The sequence below is a fragment of the Microplitis mediator genome, chromosome 1 (genome assembly GCF_029852145.1).
Source record: "Microplitis mediator isolate UGA2020A chromosome 1, iyMicMedi2.1, whole genome shotgun sequence".
NCBI classification, from domain to species: domain Eukaryota; kingdom Metazoa; phylum Arthropoda; class Insecta; order Hymenoptera; family Braconidae; genus Microplitis; species Microplitis mediator.
In genome coordinates, this window is record NC_079969.1 from 13,375,276 (window position 1) to 13,392,838 (window position 17,563).

The following is a 17,563-nucleotide window of genomic DNA, read 5'->3' on the forward strand; positions in this document are numbered from 1 at the left end:
TACCAAAAAACATCTCTACCATTTTTTAAGCCTACCCAATAAAAACACTACCACATAGGAACACTATCAAAAACGTAACTCTGTCCTTGTCATATGCTATGTGTGTATAGAATTATTAATGTCAACCAAATATAGTCTATTAAATCATTTATTAAAAATGAGAAAATAGATCATGTCAACGTAATAAAATTTAGTTGTCCCAAATCAATTTTAGTTTAATAGACTTAACAAAACCAATTTAATTGCCGAAGAGGAATTTTTTTTGTGTATTAAAACTTCCTGTAGAAAATTTGTGCAGCTGTGAAAAGTGTTATTTGGAGTTTTTTATATTTATTAAAATGTAAGAAAAATATTCATGTTATTTTTTTTAACTGTTGATTATTTATGATTTTAAAATTTAAAAAAATTTAGAAATAGTATGAGTGTTTAAACACATGAGTGGAATTATCAAAAAAATTTTATAAATTTGATGAAAAAAAAAAAACGTTTTTAATTACTTCTTTAGATTCCACCAGATGATTTATTATCTAACATGTTTAAGCCACAAATATATTTATACTTTAATATATGTATAAATAATTACCAGCCGTAACAAGTAATTGAAGTATCAATTATCGTCGGCATTATAAATTCGTCTCTTGACACTTAAGCTTCTAGCAACAAATTATTTTGCATACGGCAACGTAATCCGCCAAAAATTTTAATAAATATAAAAAACTCCAAATAACACTTTGCACAGCTGCACAAATTTTCTACAGGAAGTTTTAATACACGAAAATAATTCCTCTTCGGCAATTAAATTGGTTTTTTTAAATTCTATTAAACGAAAATTGATCTAGGACAACTTAATTTTATTACGTTGACATGATCTATTTTCTCATTTTTAATAGATGATTTAATAGACTATATTTGGTTGACATTAATAATTCTCTCTCTAAGATAATAAAATCATTTGGTTAAGTTAAGAAAATATTTGTTTAATAGACAACTAAATTATTTTACAGTGCCAACAACCCCAAATATTAAAGCAACATATTATTATATCAACTCTAATAAATATTACTTAGACACAAAAAAATATATCCATTTAGAATAAATATATATATATATATATATATATATATATATATATATATTTGTTCGAGATTAATGAATATATGGGTCATTCCACCAAATAAAATTATTTTTACGGGGCGACCCTCGTCGATTTGGTTCAAACTTTGTGGAGTCGTTCTATGTATTAAAAAAAAAATTCTCTGAAAATTTGAGCCTTTTATTTGCAGCTGTTTCAAAGTTATGATTTTTTGGATTTTTTAAAAATTTTTGTTTTCAACTTTTTCATTAATTTTTTTGAAGGAAAATTTTTTTTTTTTTAAATGAGCACATAACAGTTTTTCGTAGGAAAAATTCTCAGCTTTCCAATAAGAATATCCATTTTTTATTTTATGTTACAGAAGACCTTTTAAAATTCGATTAAAGACAAAAAAACGATTTTTATGACTGTGCGGCGCTTGATACATCTAATTTGATATTTTTTTCTGAAAGTTGAGATTTTTTCCCACAAAATATGTAATTTTCACGATGTGCATATTTTTTGTTTGAACAAAATCAATAATTATTTAAATGCAAGTCATTAATTTTATAGTTTTAACAAACTGTAATAGTTCATTGTGTGGCAAGAGATGAAACAAAACGATGTCAGACGAAAGTAAAGTAGGCTGCCCGAGCCGTAGGCAAAAGCTGACAGTAATTGCAATCTGAAGTCGTGTTTCATTTAGTGTTACACACTATTTTTTTCATGATTACCTGCATTGAAAATTATTATCAGTGTCAGCAGCTAGTTAGAATCAAGTTATATTAAGACCAATGGTGTGATCAACCATTAGTGTACGCCTAACTTATGATTTGCAATTTATAACTAAACAGAAACCATAAATACTATTTATTATGTACACAAATTTTTATAAAACTTGATTACAAAGTCAGAACTGTCATTAACGCAGATGACATCAATAGTTTGAAATCACTATTGAACAAAACTCAAGAATCAAAGTTCAAATTACTGATTCCTAGACTTGAACCATTGATGCTGGTATCATGAAAAATAGTTTTATAATTTTTGTTTTTAGAGCTTTACTGCAGATACATACCTGAAAACATATCCTCACACCACAAAATTTATACATCCGGATATTCAAAATTCTACCAGCGTTGAGTTCACTGTTATAATCAATCCTTATTAAAAGAAACGACTCAAAACGATTGGAAAAAAAATTTTAAATACTTTTTAATGCTTTTGAATACTTTTGAATCACCCTTTTTATGGGCATTTAACATTACAAATCGTTTCGAATCGTTTTGTTTAATCAGGGAATGATGACTTTTTATAGAAAATAAATGTTTTAGACGTACGATACTTGGAGTCAAAAACGGTGAAAGAAACACAAGCAGTGCACTATCTCACCTCTTCTTGATAACTTAAGATATATATGTGTTAAAAATGTATCAACATCCTCAAAACAAATAAGAATTAACGTTTTTTAATCATAGAGAGTTTATATTTTATTTAATTTTGTTCAAACAAAAAATATGCACATCGTGAAAATCACATATTTTTTGGGAAAAAGTCTCAGCTTTCAGAAAAAAATATCAAGATAGATGTATCAAGCGCCGCACAGTCATAAAAATCGTTTTTTTGTCTTTAATCGAATTTTAAAAGGTCTTCTGTAACATAAAATAAAAAATGGATATTCTTATTGGAAAGCTGAGAATTTTTCCTACGAAAAACTGTTATGTGCTCATTTAAAAAAAAAAAATTTTCCTTCAAAAAAATTAATGAAAAAGTTGAAAACAAAAATTTTTAAAAAATCCAAAAAATCATAACTTTGAAACAGCTGCAAATAAAAAGCTCAAATTTTCAGAGAATTTTTTTTTTAATATATAGATCGACTCCACAAAGTTTGAACCAAATCGACGAGGGTCGCCCCGTAAAAATAATTTTATTTGGTGGAATGACCCATATATTTAATCCTAATGATTATTGATTTAAAAGTTATGATGCTACACGAAAAAAACAAATTTCGTCCTGATAACAAAAGACGGGATAACGAAAGATTTTGTTATAATGACAAACATGATTAACTTACGGTAACAAATCAATTTGTTATAGTAACAAACGAATTTGTGTCGTAATTAAGAAGTCGATTTGTTATAAGAACACATGATGTTTATTATAATAATATCGTCGTATTTTAAAGCCGACATTTGCTACCGTAAGTAATCTTAGCTTATGATTACAAAAAATTTTGTTAAAGCTACAAATTCATTCTGTTACTTTAACAAATCTGTTTTTTTATTGGAACAAAACAGTTTTGTTACAGTTACAAACCATTCCTTGGCCCAACAAAGAATTTGCTAGCATTACAAAAACATTGTAATCCCAACGAATGCTTCGTTATCCGTATATTAAGGCAGAATTTCGTTACCGTAAGTTATCTTATCTTGTGGTCACAAAAAATTTTTTTCCGTGTAGGCAGCAGCAGCGGAAGTAGTTCAGTGCTCACCACTAGATCGCGCCCACCTTTTGTAGTGTCCCCGGTAAGATACTTATTTCAGAAGTTATAAATTCTGATCTTGAAGCATTTATGGAATGCGTTACTCGCTGAATGTTAGCAGAGAGATGATAATCCATTTTTGATAGTAATACAGGGGTATCTTGTATTACACTATGACATTAATGTTTTCTTGAACAATTTTTGTCAAAGTACAAAGAAAAGTACGTGTTAAGGAAATCAATTATTTTTCTAAAAAACTCTAAATGAATCTTTTGACAGCTGCACAAATTTTCTACTGAGAGTTCTATCAACTTAGAATAACTCTTCTGAAAGAATCCGAAATCTTGGAATTACTCTGACTTTATACGTCAAATTAAAAGTTATTCCGAGTTTATAAGACTTTTTCAAACTTCGAAGAATGCTTGAACAACTTTTTATCTGATAATTTAAAATCACCATAAAACTATAGTCAAACCACCACAAATTTGCGGTGGAATCATGGTGAAATCACCATCAATTTACTGTGAAATCGTGGTGAAATCGCCATAAATTTACTGTAAAATCATGGTGAAATCACCATTAATTCACTGTAAACTCGCAGTGAAATCACAGTGAAATCACTACTAAATCACAATGACAAAATGGCACAAAATCACTGTGGATTCACTATGAATTCACCGTAAACACACCGTAAACTCACGGTGAAAGTGAATTCACTGTGATTTCACAGTGATTCCAAGTTTGCGAGGGTGGGGTCATAACAGCCAGGTATGATCAGATCTAACTATATATAGACTTATATATAAATAGATCTGATCATATATAGACTTATATATGGGCTTATAACAGCCAGCTATGATCAGATCTAATTATGTATGGGGTCATATATAATTATTAGGGTGATCCAAAAAATAACAAATTTTTTTTTTTCTCGGAAACAGGTTCAAAAGTTTAATTTAGATAAAGAAAGACGCCTGTGAAAATTAGAGCTCTTAATATTACATTAAGAGGTTCTTCATCGCACTTTTCTATTTTCCATAAGAATAACATGGAAAAAATTTTTTTTACGTCTTCTGATTTTTATAATTAGCTAACGATGCGCCATAGGAATAATTGGCTGGCATAATTTGTAGGGAATTGAATGCTCTACAAAAAAAGATTCTTATCATTTTTTGATAAATCTATTTGTTCAAAAGTTATTTGAGGTTGAAGTCGAATTTATATTAAATTTTGAGATTTTCTTACTTTTCCGGCGGAACTATCAGATCTATTACAAAATATCATTGGACCTTTTTTGTAGACAATTTTATTCCCTAGAAGTTATTTCTAATAAAGTTTTTTCGAATTCTGCATTGTTTTCTACTTATTTTTATTTTAATGTCAAGCTCTTAAAATCGATCAGAAGACTATTTTTTTTATGAGCATGACATTAAAATAAAATAAACGAGAAAACAATGCGGAATTCGAAAAAACTTTATTAGAAATAACTTCTAGGAAATAAAATTGTCGACAAAAAAGGTCCAATGATATTTTGTAATAGGTCTGATAGTTTCGCCGAAAAAAATGAAAAAATCTCAAAATTTAATATGAATTCGACTTCAACCTCAAATAACTTTTGAACAAATAGATTTATCAAAAAATGATAAGAATCTTTTTTTGTAGAGCATTCAATTCCCTACAAAATTGTGTCTGCCATTTATTCCTATGACGCATCGTTAGCTACTTATAAAAATCAGAAGACGTAAAAAAAATTTTTTCCATGTTATTCTTATGGAAAATAGAAAAGTGCGATGAGGAACCTCTTAATGTTAATATTAAGAGCTCTAATTTTCACAGGCGTCTTTTTTTATCTAAATGAAACTTTTGAACCTGTTTCCGAGAAAAAACAAAAATTTGTCATTTTTTGGATCACCCTAATAATTATATATAATTATATATGACCCCATATTAGACTGGGCCAAAAAAATCAACTATTTTTTTTTTTAACGATACTGTGGAAATATTATTTGGGATGACAAAAAAAAATTATTGTGAAAATTCGAGCCCTTAATTTTGATATTAAGAGGTGTATCATCGCAATTTTTTATTTTTTTTTAATGAGCGGGTTTTTGTCTCATAACTCTCAAACCATCGAGATAAACGATATCGACTTAGGCACATTTTTTGAAGGAAATTTGATGTTCTACAAAAAAGGTCTGATTAAAATTTTTCGTCAGATGAACCGTTTCCTTATAATCATGCTTTGAACATTGGTATGATTTTTAAATTTGATTGTTCAACTTTGGAATTTTGTAATTCATGTAAAAATAAGTTTCTGGGAAAAGACAATGAATATTCTTGAAGGAAATTGAATGCTCTACAAAAAAAGTCTCTTAACAATTTTCGCTAAATTCACTTCTACAAAAGTTATTCAAGGTTGAAGTGATGTAAAACGACTTCAATAATCTTGAATAACTTTTGAAGGAGTGAATTTAGCAAAAATTGTTAAGAGACTTTTTTTGTAGAGCATTCAATTTCCTTCAAGAATATTCATTGTCTTTTCCCAGAAACTTATTTTTACATGAATTACAAAATTCCAAAGTTGAACAATCAAATTTAAAAATCATACCAATGTTTAAAGCATGATTATAAGGAAACGGTTCATCTGACGAAAAATTTCAATCAGACCTTTTTTGTAGAACATCAAATTTCCTTCAAAAAATGCATCCGAGTCGATTTTGTTTATCTCGATGGATTAAGAGTTATGAGACAAAAACCCGCTCATTTAAAAAAAATCGAAAATTGCGATGATACACCTCTTAATATCAAAATTAAGAGCTCAAATTTTCACAATAATTTTTTTTTGTCATCCCAAATAATATTTACACAGTATCGTTAAAAAAAAAAAAAGTCGATTTTTTTGGCCCAGTCTACCCCATATATAATCATGCATGATTATATATAACTTCATATATGATTATGTGTAATCATATATGATCATATATATGAACATATATGATCATATATGATCATATATATGAACATATATAATCATATATGATTAGACAAAATCTTTTTTCATCGGGATGTCGATCGTTATACATCAAAGTACGCTCAAGAAAATGATAAATGCCTTAAAATAACTTTTAACTTATGTAAATTATTTAATAAACCATTAAAAATGATCTTTTTTTTGAGTCATTATTTTCATTGAGCATCTTTTTTATAATATTAAGATTATAACAATTATTTAAATAATGCAAGTAAAATTTTTTTTTAAATTATTCGCATGTAGCTTTGAGCAATAAAAAAACAAAACAATCAAAAAAATAAAGAAAATAAATTTTCTTGATTGCTTTATTTACGTTTTTCATTTTTCAATGCCTTAGATTGTTAATAAAAAAGTAAAAAATGAAAATTTTTTAATTGTTTCAAAGGCGATCTTTTCTAAACCCTTTCAAAAATAGCTCTAAGAAGAAAAAAAGATTTTAAAATGACGTTTTTAAAGTTCTTATCCGAGTGGAATTGAAACTCATAGGGGGCCAGCCCGTAGCTAACAGATTTGAGTGATACCTCATCACTGCCTACAGACAGCGTTACATAAAAATGTAACTACCCTGTGGAAAAGGTCTTATAAAATCTCATAAAGAAAATTGGCTATAAGAAAACGATCAGTATTTGTCCACGAAAAATCTCAAAAATTCTGATACAATTATTTTCTCATAGATGGTGCATCAAAAAAATTTTTTTCTTAAAATTCTCATATAAATTATCAGAATCTATAAGAAACAGAAGCTGTAATATTGTGATTATAAGTATTTATAAGTTTTCGAAAAATGTAAAGTTTACAATTGAGTAGATTTTGGAAATGAATAAGATTGTATGAGACGATTTCCGAAGTAATCATACAAGATTTGATACTGATTAATCAATGTGAGTACAGTTATTTTCCATTTAGTTTATATGCTAAATTATTGAATTTTTTAGCATGAATTCAACAAGTTTCTATTATGTATACTCAAGAATATTTGTATGAGTATTTACGCGGAAAATCTTTAGCAATCTATTGACGAAAAATCTATGAAATTGAGTCCGTTTATTTATTCATCAAAAATTACTCAAGTAAACATTAATATTAAATATTAAAGTCATGATGTATTATGGGATATACCATAGTACAACCCAAACAGGTACTTGTTGGTTTGTCAAATGACAGAGGAGTACTCGAATAAAGTCGTATTGAAATTTGGAATATAACACTTCTGAAATAAATGTCTTACCAGGGACACTACAAATCGTAGGCGCGATCTCGTGGCGAGCACCGAACTACTCCCGCTGCTGCTGCCTAGCACCGGTGACTTTCCCCTTCTCCATATCGATCTTTTCTCCCGAGAAATTTTTTCTCTTGGCTTAAGTAACTTTTGTTATTTTAGTCGGAGAATACAAAAATACTTGCGTGAAAAGAATAGTACTTGTTCCGAGAAATTTTATATACAAAAAAATAATGTATCTTGCACCAAAAAAAATATCTCTTACTTCAAGAAATATAAACTCTTGAGACAAGTGAAAATTTTTTGATTAAAGCGTAAAAATATGTTGACGTGAGAAAAAATATTTTGATTCAAGATAAAAATTTGACGATAATTGTTTACTTGGTGCAAGTAAATTTTTATTTTCCAAATCGATCAAAAAAAAATTTCTTGAATCAAGAATATTTTCCTTGATTCAAGTTAACTGTTTTTTCTGTGCGCGTATACAAGGAACATGAAGAAAAAAAAATTAGCAAAACATAAGTGATAAGAAAAAAAATACCAATATTGTGAGGGGTGTCATACGCCAGTGACAGTCTTCTTTTCCTGTGGTTGAAGTAACGTGAGTTCGGATCTCAGTAAAGACGAATTTTTTTTTTTTTTTTTTACGGTTTATCAATCACTCGCAGACTGATTTATGACAGAGTGATTAGCTTGCCAAGTCTGGTCGCACCTAAGTATTATAGTCGAATATTAGGGCGCCACTGGAAGATGGACTCGGCCTTCCAGAACCGGATGTTAATTAGATTTTATTTAGATGCTCAGGGTCGTTCGTAAATTTATATTTTGTGAGAGAGGAGAGGAATAGTGAACAGGCTGAAATAAATTTTTATTAAAACTTTGCTTTTAATTTTAATTATTTTAAGCACCTTGCTTCTTATTTATTTTTCCTTTAATAACAATTAATTACCTTATGACAAACTAATTTCCTTATGACAAACTATATTCTTATGACAAACTAATAATCTCGTCCCCTGGACGGTTTTCCTTATGACAAACTAATTTTCTTATGACAAACTAATAACCTCGTCCCCTGGACGGTTTTCCTTATGACAAACTAAATTTTTCCTCGTCCCCTGGACGGAATCTTATGACAAACTAATACGTCTCCCGGACGTTTCCACACACACACTCCCACGTTAAAAAATCGTCCCCTGGACGTTAAACCTTATTAATTTGTCCCCTGGACATTAACCTTAATAATTATTATTAAAATACCGTCCCCTGGACGTTGAACCTTAATACCAATTAATAAATTTGTCCCCTGGACATTAACTAAAATTTTCCTTAAACAATTAAAACATCCCCTGGATGTATAACCAATCTAATCTTAACATGTCCACCGGACCTAAATCACAGACACAGTTTTCTTTATTCTAATTTGACTCTATAACTAAGTGACTCTACTCATTAACTTTCTCACTCAATTTTTCAACACTTCATAATTTCCATTACTCAATATAAAATTTTTCATTCTATGGTTTACTGTCCTTTCCAATTAATTAATTTATTTTTTGTTTAATATAATTTATAAATTAATTAATCTTTTCCACTTTATAAATTTTCCTAATTAACTTTCCCTGATTAAATTTTATAATTAATTTGCCACAAATTTTATACAATTATTATTTTCAATTCCTAATTTTCCACTAACAATTTTCACAATAGATTTATTTCACTTTAAAATAATCCGTTTCACTTTTTACTCACAATTTAATTTACTCAAACTCTAGTATCTTTTAATTAAATTTTAGATATTTTATCCAACTTAAAATTAATTTAATAATCACGTTCTGACTAGAATTTGTTTTCGGGTTGACTAGAATTTTTGACCGGTGAATTGGCGTCACGCGGTTCCCGATTTTTATTGACGTTAAATTGAGTAATTCGAGTAAATTAATAAATCTTAGAATTAATGCGGCCGACGGAATAAATTCCAGCCTGTATTAACCTTAAGACCAATTAATAAATTAATTTATAACGGCTGGAGAGCCTGGAATAAATTAATAAATTAATAGTTTTAATTACCGGATTATTTACGCGGAAATTTTAGTTTTATTCCGGCTAGGGAGCCTTGAATACTATTTCAGAGTTTAGACCGGATATTGATGACAATTGACGCGACGGAACTTTCGAGAACACGAGATTGAACGGCTGGAGAGCCTGAACTATCCGTTTCTTTACGCGAGACCAACGGAAAGATATTAAGTAATATATTATAATTAATTTGCCAGATTAATAAAATTAATCAGCGGCTTGAATTAATTATAATTTACCTCCAATTTTAATTCAGCAGTCCTGGGTAATTGCAGGTGATAATTTGCTTCGGCTGCTCTCAATCTCTCTGTGTTAATTATATTTCCAGGTTTCCGTTGTCCTGCTTTCTTTATCCTCGTAATTCCTTCCGTCACCAATTTTATAAGATCCCTTTTTGAATTTATAATTTATAACCTTGAATTTGTTTTGCGTCCGATCATTTTGGTCGTCTGATCAACTCTAGAACTTAACTGATGATTCCATGTTCCGCAGTCCTTTTTATATTATCATTCCCTCTATTCTGGTTCACTCCCGAAACTTAGACTAGGGGAGTGGCGAATGTTCGGGCCTTAGCGATCGTGCGACACCCGGTGACAAGTCGCAACCCTAACTCGCAACTTACGAGGTCATTGGCCGGTTAACGGCGGGAATAATATTCAAATTCAAATATTTAATTTCTCAAAAATTTATAATTCGCCCTGTTACAGATTTCTAAAATATCTATTGTGATAAATTTCATAAAACTGAGAGATATTTGCGGAATTTTGTTTCGAATACAAGTTTTGGGAAGACAATTTAAAAATTGGACTATTTGTTAGATGTGCATTAATGTGCTATGGTGCATAAAAAATGTCCAGATAATAAACAAAAGTGCAAAAAACAACCAAGTCAAAGAAATGGCAGATTAAAGCTTGTCACAAAATTGAAAGTTTTTAAGCAAAAAAATTTACCTTAGGATATTTTTTTATAAGCTTGAAACCACGAAAAAAAAAATAGATCAATTCTATTCAGGAAATTCTTATTTAAACTTAGGAAATTACGCATCGGTCAACATAGATATTATAATTAATACTGGGTTTGTAAAAAATTGCATAAAAACTTATATTTTTACTCATCTCCGAACAGTTAAAATATTCAAAGTACAAGAAAAAGTGATTATATTAGTATTCTTGGTGTAAATTCTTATAAAAAAAAATAAAGTTAAGCAATTATTTTTGAATGAATCTGATAAAATTAATATTTTATGTGAATGGAAATTATTTATAAAATCTCATAAGTACATAATATTTTATAAGTAATAGCCTTCTAACTAAAACTTTCAAAAACTCATAAATCACATAGCTTTTAAATTAAAATTAAATCTTTTAAGTTTTCACAAGTTAATTCGATTATAGATTTTCTTACTAATTCTCATACAATTTTTATGAGAAAAAGGTCTGCATTTGTCCATGTGATTCCTGATTCAGTCTCATAAAATTTCGAAGAAATACTTGTTAAATATTTTCTCATAAAATATGACAAATATTGTATGATATTCAATAAGATATCATCTCCTAGGATAACTCTTATTAAAACTTATAAATTCTAAAAATTTCGTATAAAAAAATAATCTTATTGAGATTTTTTAAGTATTACAGCATCGGAATTCGCCCGATCAATTCTTATTGGAAATATATTAGAATAAACTGTAAAAATCTTATAGAAGTGAGAGTACTTATTCAATCTTATAATCGTTGGCGGAATTCCAGTCACAAAATCTCATAAATTAAAAAATCTTACTCATTCTTTTAAAAATCTAGTACGGAAATCATGATAGGAAAACATTAAAAGCTTTGATTCATAGATTCTCATAAAAATTCATATGAGAATTTTTTTGAATCTCATAGATATTTTCGAAGCTCATAGATTCTTCTAAAAAATATTTAATATCTTATCAGAATTTATGAGAGCTTTTCTACAGGGCTGGCTCTAAACTCATCTTCATTAGCCAGGATTCTACTCGGGTATACACAGACTCTTATGGCGGACAGGCTTCCGTCATGACTTATGAGATTTTTTTCATTATTAACCTCCCAAATTTAAGAAATAAAAAACCACATACCATAAACCTGAATATTTTTAGAATATGATAAGATTTTAACAATATAGTGTTACCGTTCCCTTGCGACCTTCAACCCACTCTGGAAACACTCTGGAATCATAGTCAGAATGTAAACATTCTAAATCCAGTATGCTTCCAGAGTGGTTTTGTGCCCTTTTTCCAGAGTGAAACCAAAGTGGTTTCAGAATTGATCCAGAGTAGATCAAAGTGTTTTCAGAATGGACTCAAAGTGAATCCAGAATGAAATCAAAGTGTTTTCAGAATGGGCCCACAGTGAGTCCAGAATGGAATCAAAGTGTTTTCAAAATGGGCTCAAAATGAGTACAGGATGAAATCAGAGTGTTTTCAAAATGGGCCCAGAGTCGATAAAATTTAAATACTAAGGAATAAAAAAAATTGAGTACTTTCTAAACTCATAAATCAATAATAATCTACAGAAAAACAATTTTAACCCCAATTTTTTAATTAACTATGCTTTTGTTAATTAGTTAATTTTTACTTGTTGAAAGTTTACATAAAAACCCTGATTATTTCCAAACTAAAAACCCCGAATTTTTTTTACTTCTTAAAGCTATTCTTGAAAGGGTTTAGAAAAGATAGCTGGTGAAAAAATAAAAAAATTTCGATTTTATTAACAATCTAAGCCATTGAAAAATAAAAAACGTAAATAAAGCAATCAAGAAAATTGATTTTTTTGTTTTTTTATTGCTGAAAGCTACATAACAATAATTTGAAATAAATTTTTACTTGCATTGTTTAAATAATTGTCATAAACAAATAAATTGCTAATTAGATTTTATAAGATTTTTTTTTGGGAAAAAAAACGCTTAATAAAAATAAGGAATTTTAAGAAAATATCGTTTCTTAAAAAAATTTTTTTTTGCTAAACAGCGCATTAGCCAATTAACAATTTTTTTTTTTACTCAATATTGATATTAAGGAACCATTATTTTTTTTAAATAATCATTTATCATGTTCTGTTATATTAGAAAAAAATTTTTTTTCATTCATTTATTATTTGTTTATTAAACAAACAATTTGTTGTAAACAAATAAATTTTCACGCAATATTTTTTTCAAATACTAAAAATAACCATGCGTTTTATTTTGTAGAAAAAATTTTTTTTTAATCTTTTATATAATTTTTTAAATTATTGTACACTTGGACTTGTCGCTACCTTTCTGTTCTTCTCTATTGTTATTAAAATAACTTATTGAAGACACAACTACAACACTTCAAGTCTTTTTTATTATCCATTAATCATTAATCAAATCGAGCTTGTAACCGAAGCTCTAACTCAATTGCTTAAGGAATTATGAATAACAGTAATTTTTATGAATACTTTTTAATAAATACGAAAAAATTATTAATTAGCAAATTCGCTTTTTAGCAATAAAAAACATTTTTTAAGAAACAATTGTTTTTTTTAAAATTGTTATTTTCATTAAGTATTTTTATCCCAAAAAAAAATTTTTGCTTTGACCCAGGTTTTAATGTGAAAGACTTGAGAGAAAAATTTGCTGGGAGAAGATATATGTGAAGGAGGAGAAAGTCACTGGTGCTAATCAGCAGTGGAAGTAGTTCAGTGTTCGCCGCTAGATCGCGCCCAACTTATGATTGTCCTGTTCCTGGTTAGATAGGTGTTTCAGAGTTTTTATATTCTATATTTAAAAATAATTCTGTCACGGGTATTTCTCTGTTATTTGACAGAGTGACAAGTGCCTGTTTGGATGGTCATATAGTAGATGCTATATTACATTGTGACAATAATGTCAAATATATTTGTTTTCTTGAAAAAATTGTTTTTACAATCCAGAAACATAAAATACGTTTCAGGTAATGACAAAAAAAAATTGATTTTTGTATTCAATAAATGCTCTTGAATATTCTTAAAATAATATATTTCAGTAAATTTTTTTTTTCTTTCAGTATTCATTTACTCTGAATACCCTCTGGGTTGAGTATGTATTCACTCTGATCCCACTCTGATCCCACTCTGATCCCACTCTGGAAACATTCTGGAAACACTTTGGTATCAGTTTGTGTTCAATGTGGATGCATAACGGTGTCAGTATTTACAATTGTAATTATTTAAATAATTCAAGTTAAACTTTATTATTTAATATCATTCATTGACAGAGACACATATTATTGAGGGTTTGTCAACGTCGCGGAAGCAGCTGAGAGAAAAAACAAAGATAGAAATACATTAATAAGAGAGTCGAGATTAGAAATGAATTTTTCCCGTTTTAATTTGAATATCGATGTGTAAGAAGTTAGAACGCGCTGTTGCCAAATCTTTTTATTAAATCATATGAGTCAAAAATAACCAAGTAATTTCATTACTTTCATTAAGTAAATAAGTAATAAATATCAATTTACGAATTCGTTATGTTATTATAAATTAAAATAATGAATTTTTATAACTATAAGGAGAATTTAGCAAACTAAAAAATTCAAACACTACTTTGACTCACTAGTTTCGGTCGAACCTCCTTAAGTCAACATAAAAATGTTTAATTTGTTAACACCCTGCTTAGAAAATCCGATAGATTCTTATAGGTGTATGAATAAAGCCGTATACTCAACTATAACACTTCTTACAGAACTCATTGATTCTTACAAAATCTCTTTGGGTATTTATGAAAATCTATTGGATTCTATGAGATTTTTTTAACAGGATATAAAGATAACATCCTGAATCTTGTATGTCAACATCAAAAGTTTTCAATTTGTTACCTTTTTGGTACCAAAGAACTAACTGCTATTTGTCAACAAAACGTTACAAATTGTTATCAAAAAGTTACCAAAATAGTGACAAAAAGTTGACAAATTATTACCATAAAGTTATTTTTTTGAAATATAAAAACGTTAAATTTCTGCTGGACATTAGTAGTGATATTTGTTGGAATAAATCTGCCTTTTTACATCGCAAAATAAATAGTAACATTTTTTTTGTTAACTTTTTCGGTACCAAAAAGCTGGCCACCTGCCCTAGTAGCAATGGAATTGGGCAAGATTCTTTGGCAAGATACTTGGAGAAGCACTTTGTAAAGAATTGGACAATTCTCGACCAAGACACTTGATCAAGATTCTTGATTCAGACCGGCGGCAGACTTGGGCCAGTCTGTGATCAGAATTTGACCAGATTCATGACATAGACTCGCACGAGAAACGCAAAAGACGACGAGCGCGCACCTATTTCCCTCCTTTCCACCTGAATGTGAAAAGTATAGTTTTGCAGTGGTTCTCATTTATAGTCTAGTCAACAAGTTTAAAAATGTTATTTTTTTACAATTACGCATTCAGTTTGTAGTAATGCCTAGACAAATAGGTTTCCAGAATTTTCTAGCACTTAAAAAATTTCGGAAGTTTTTTAATAGATTAAGATGAATAATTAAAATTATAAATCATGGGAATAGAATTCCGGAAGTTGTGACAATTTTATAGAAAATTGCTTCTTCTTTAATAATCGTTTTTTAATTTTACGCTTCCTTTATTAATTTTTGAGTTATTGCTAATTATCAGAGTCTCTCGTTTTCTCTATTTGATTTTGACTAAAATTGCTATTTTTATTCGTAAAAAAAATGTATTGACGACTTTGATGAAGGATTCAATAAGCTGTCACTCGTATTTGTGAAAAAAACTAGATTCATTTTTTACAGAGGACTCACTTCTCGACTACAGTATTGTAAATGAAACTAATATAGAATGAGAACCTCTACTCTCTAGGATAGTCCCAAAGTTTAGCAATAGATGGCTCCAGATTTCTGGTCAAATTCTTGACAAATTCTGAGATAGTATACTAAGCTATTGTAACGAACCTTAAGTCAAAACAGAAAAGTGTTTTTAAAATATAGTACTGTTATTTAACGTTTAAGCAGTGTAGCGTAATAAAATTTTTATACAAGACTAAAAGGGCTACAGCCTATAGCCTCCTCTATATTTTTTCTAATAACAAAAAAAAAAATTTGTCTATCGGTTGACCCTGCGGGCCAGCCCCAAAACTTCCCGCTGTTTTCGAGCTCCTTGAGCTCAAGGAGCTAGAAAATATTGTTGTAGATACATTTCCGAGCTCTTCGAGCTCGAAAATACTTTTGTATACCATTGTTTTCGAAAAAACCGTTTTTTAGCATTTCTTTCTCCCACGATATCTCACGAACGAATTAACCGATTTTGATGGTTGAGAGGGCCATTGACGTATTCTATTGAGTTCTAGAGCTGATAAGATTTTGGAATTTGTTAGTTCAGTTGTTTCAAAGATATTCGCAAAAAACCGTTTTTTACTATTTCTTTATCCCGCGATAGCTCTCGAACGAATTCTCCGATTGAGATGGCTAAGGCGGTTATCGACGCGTATTATTCAGTTCTAGAGCTGATTAGATTTTGAAGTTGATCGTATAAGTTGTTTCTGAGAAATCAATAAAAAACTAAAAAAAAAATTTTTTTTTTCGTAATTCGCCAATATTTTCAAGTCTACTTGATCAAATGATCTGTTTTTTTTAGAAAAGTTGATGGCCAATAAGCTCTTTCGATTGCGGCCTTAACCATCCAAATCTGTTTATTAGTTAAAAAGTTATTAATCTTCGTCTTTTCTTGAAAATACTGTGAAATTAACTTCTTACTTTTTAAACATCTATTTAGACACAAGTCATAAATAAATTATCGACAAAAAAAATCTATTTACATATATAGTATTTTATTCTAGGAAATTAATTTTTATACCGTTTTTTATAAAAATCAATTTCCTAAAATGAAATACTCTATATGTAAAAAAAGTTGGAAAATCTAAAAGGACACACCTCAATCGCTCATTTTATTTTTAATCATTATTTTTATTTAATAACATTAGTTTTTATTTAATTATGAATTTTTATTCCACTTTTAAATTATTGATTTGATTTTTTTTCATTTCTTATTTTCAGTTTAATTTTTTAAAAATATCCCGCGTTTTTGTTTTAGATATCGCTTTTTTTTAATCCTATACAGTTACGCCAGTGCTGCTGCTAGTAGTTGGTGGAGTAAAACGAAAATAAGTGCATAAAAAATAACAACAGTACGAAAAATGGCAGCTAAATTTTTCGTGAATTATAAGTTTTTCCCGAGTCGAAATATTGAACTTACATTTAACTTACGTTAACTTATAGAACTTAATATGAACTTACATAAGCTTAATGAACTTAAATCAAACTTAAATAACTTATTAGGCTTGATTATAACTTGAATCGAATTAAATAAAAATAGAGACTTAATTATAACTTACCTGAAATAAAATAAACCCAAAGTGAACTTGAATGTACTTCCGAGTCGAAATTTTGATTGTAAGTCAGACGTAATGAACGTTGAAATCGTCATCTAGATATTAAATGTTAGAAATGATGGACAAAATCAATTGCCTTCGGCTTTCACAAGATGGATTAAAGTGGGCTGAACAATAAAAATACCCCCATTTTTGCATTATCCGGTTAACAGATTTGAACTTTGGCACAAATATTCCCGACAATTTTACGAATCCTCCGCCATAGGTATTTTTTCCGAAAACGAACTCCGAGGGGGGTTTAAGTGGGGTCAAAAATTAAAAT

At 28.9% G+C, this 17,563-nt stretch overlaps 1 protein-coding gene and 1 long non-coding RNA gene across 3 annotated transcripts in view; both read left to right on the top strand.

The window, feature by feature from the left end:
• Positions 1-17,563, top strand: part of LOC130666022 (phosphoglucomutase) — an 85,188-nt gene that overhangs the window by 14,206 nt on the left and 53,419 nt on the right. The window lies entirely within an intron of this gene.
• LOC130666043 (uncharacterized) lies at positions 13,475-15,864 on the top strand. The gene is made up of 3 exons (XR_008989607.1): positions 13,475-13,817; positions 13,911-14,048; positions 14,121-15,864. It is a non-coding gene; the product is annotated as an uncharacterized LOC130666043 (long non-coding RNA).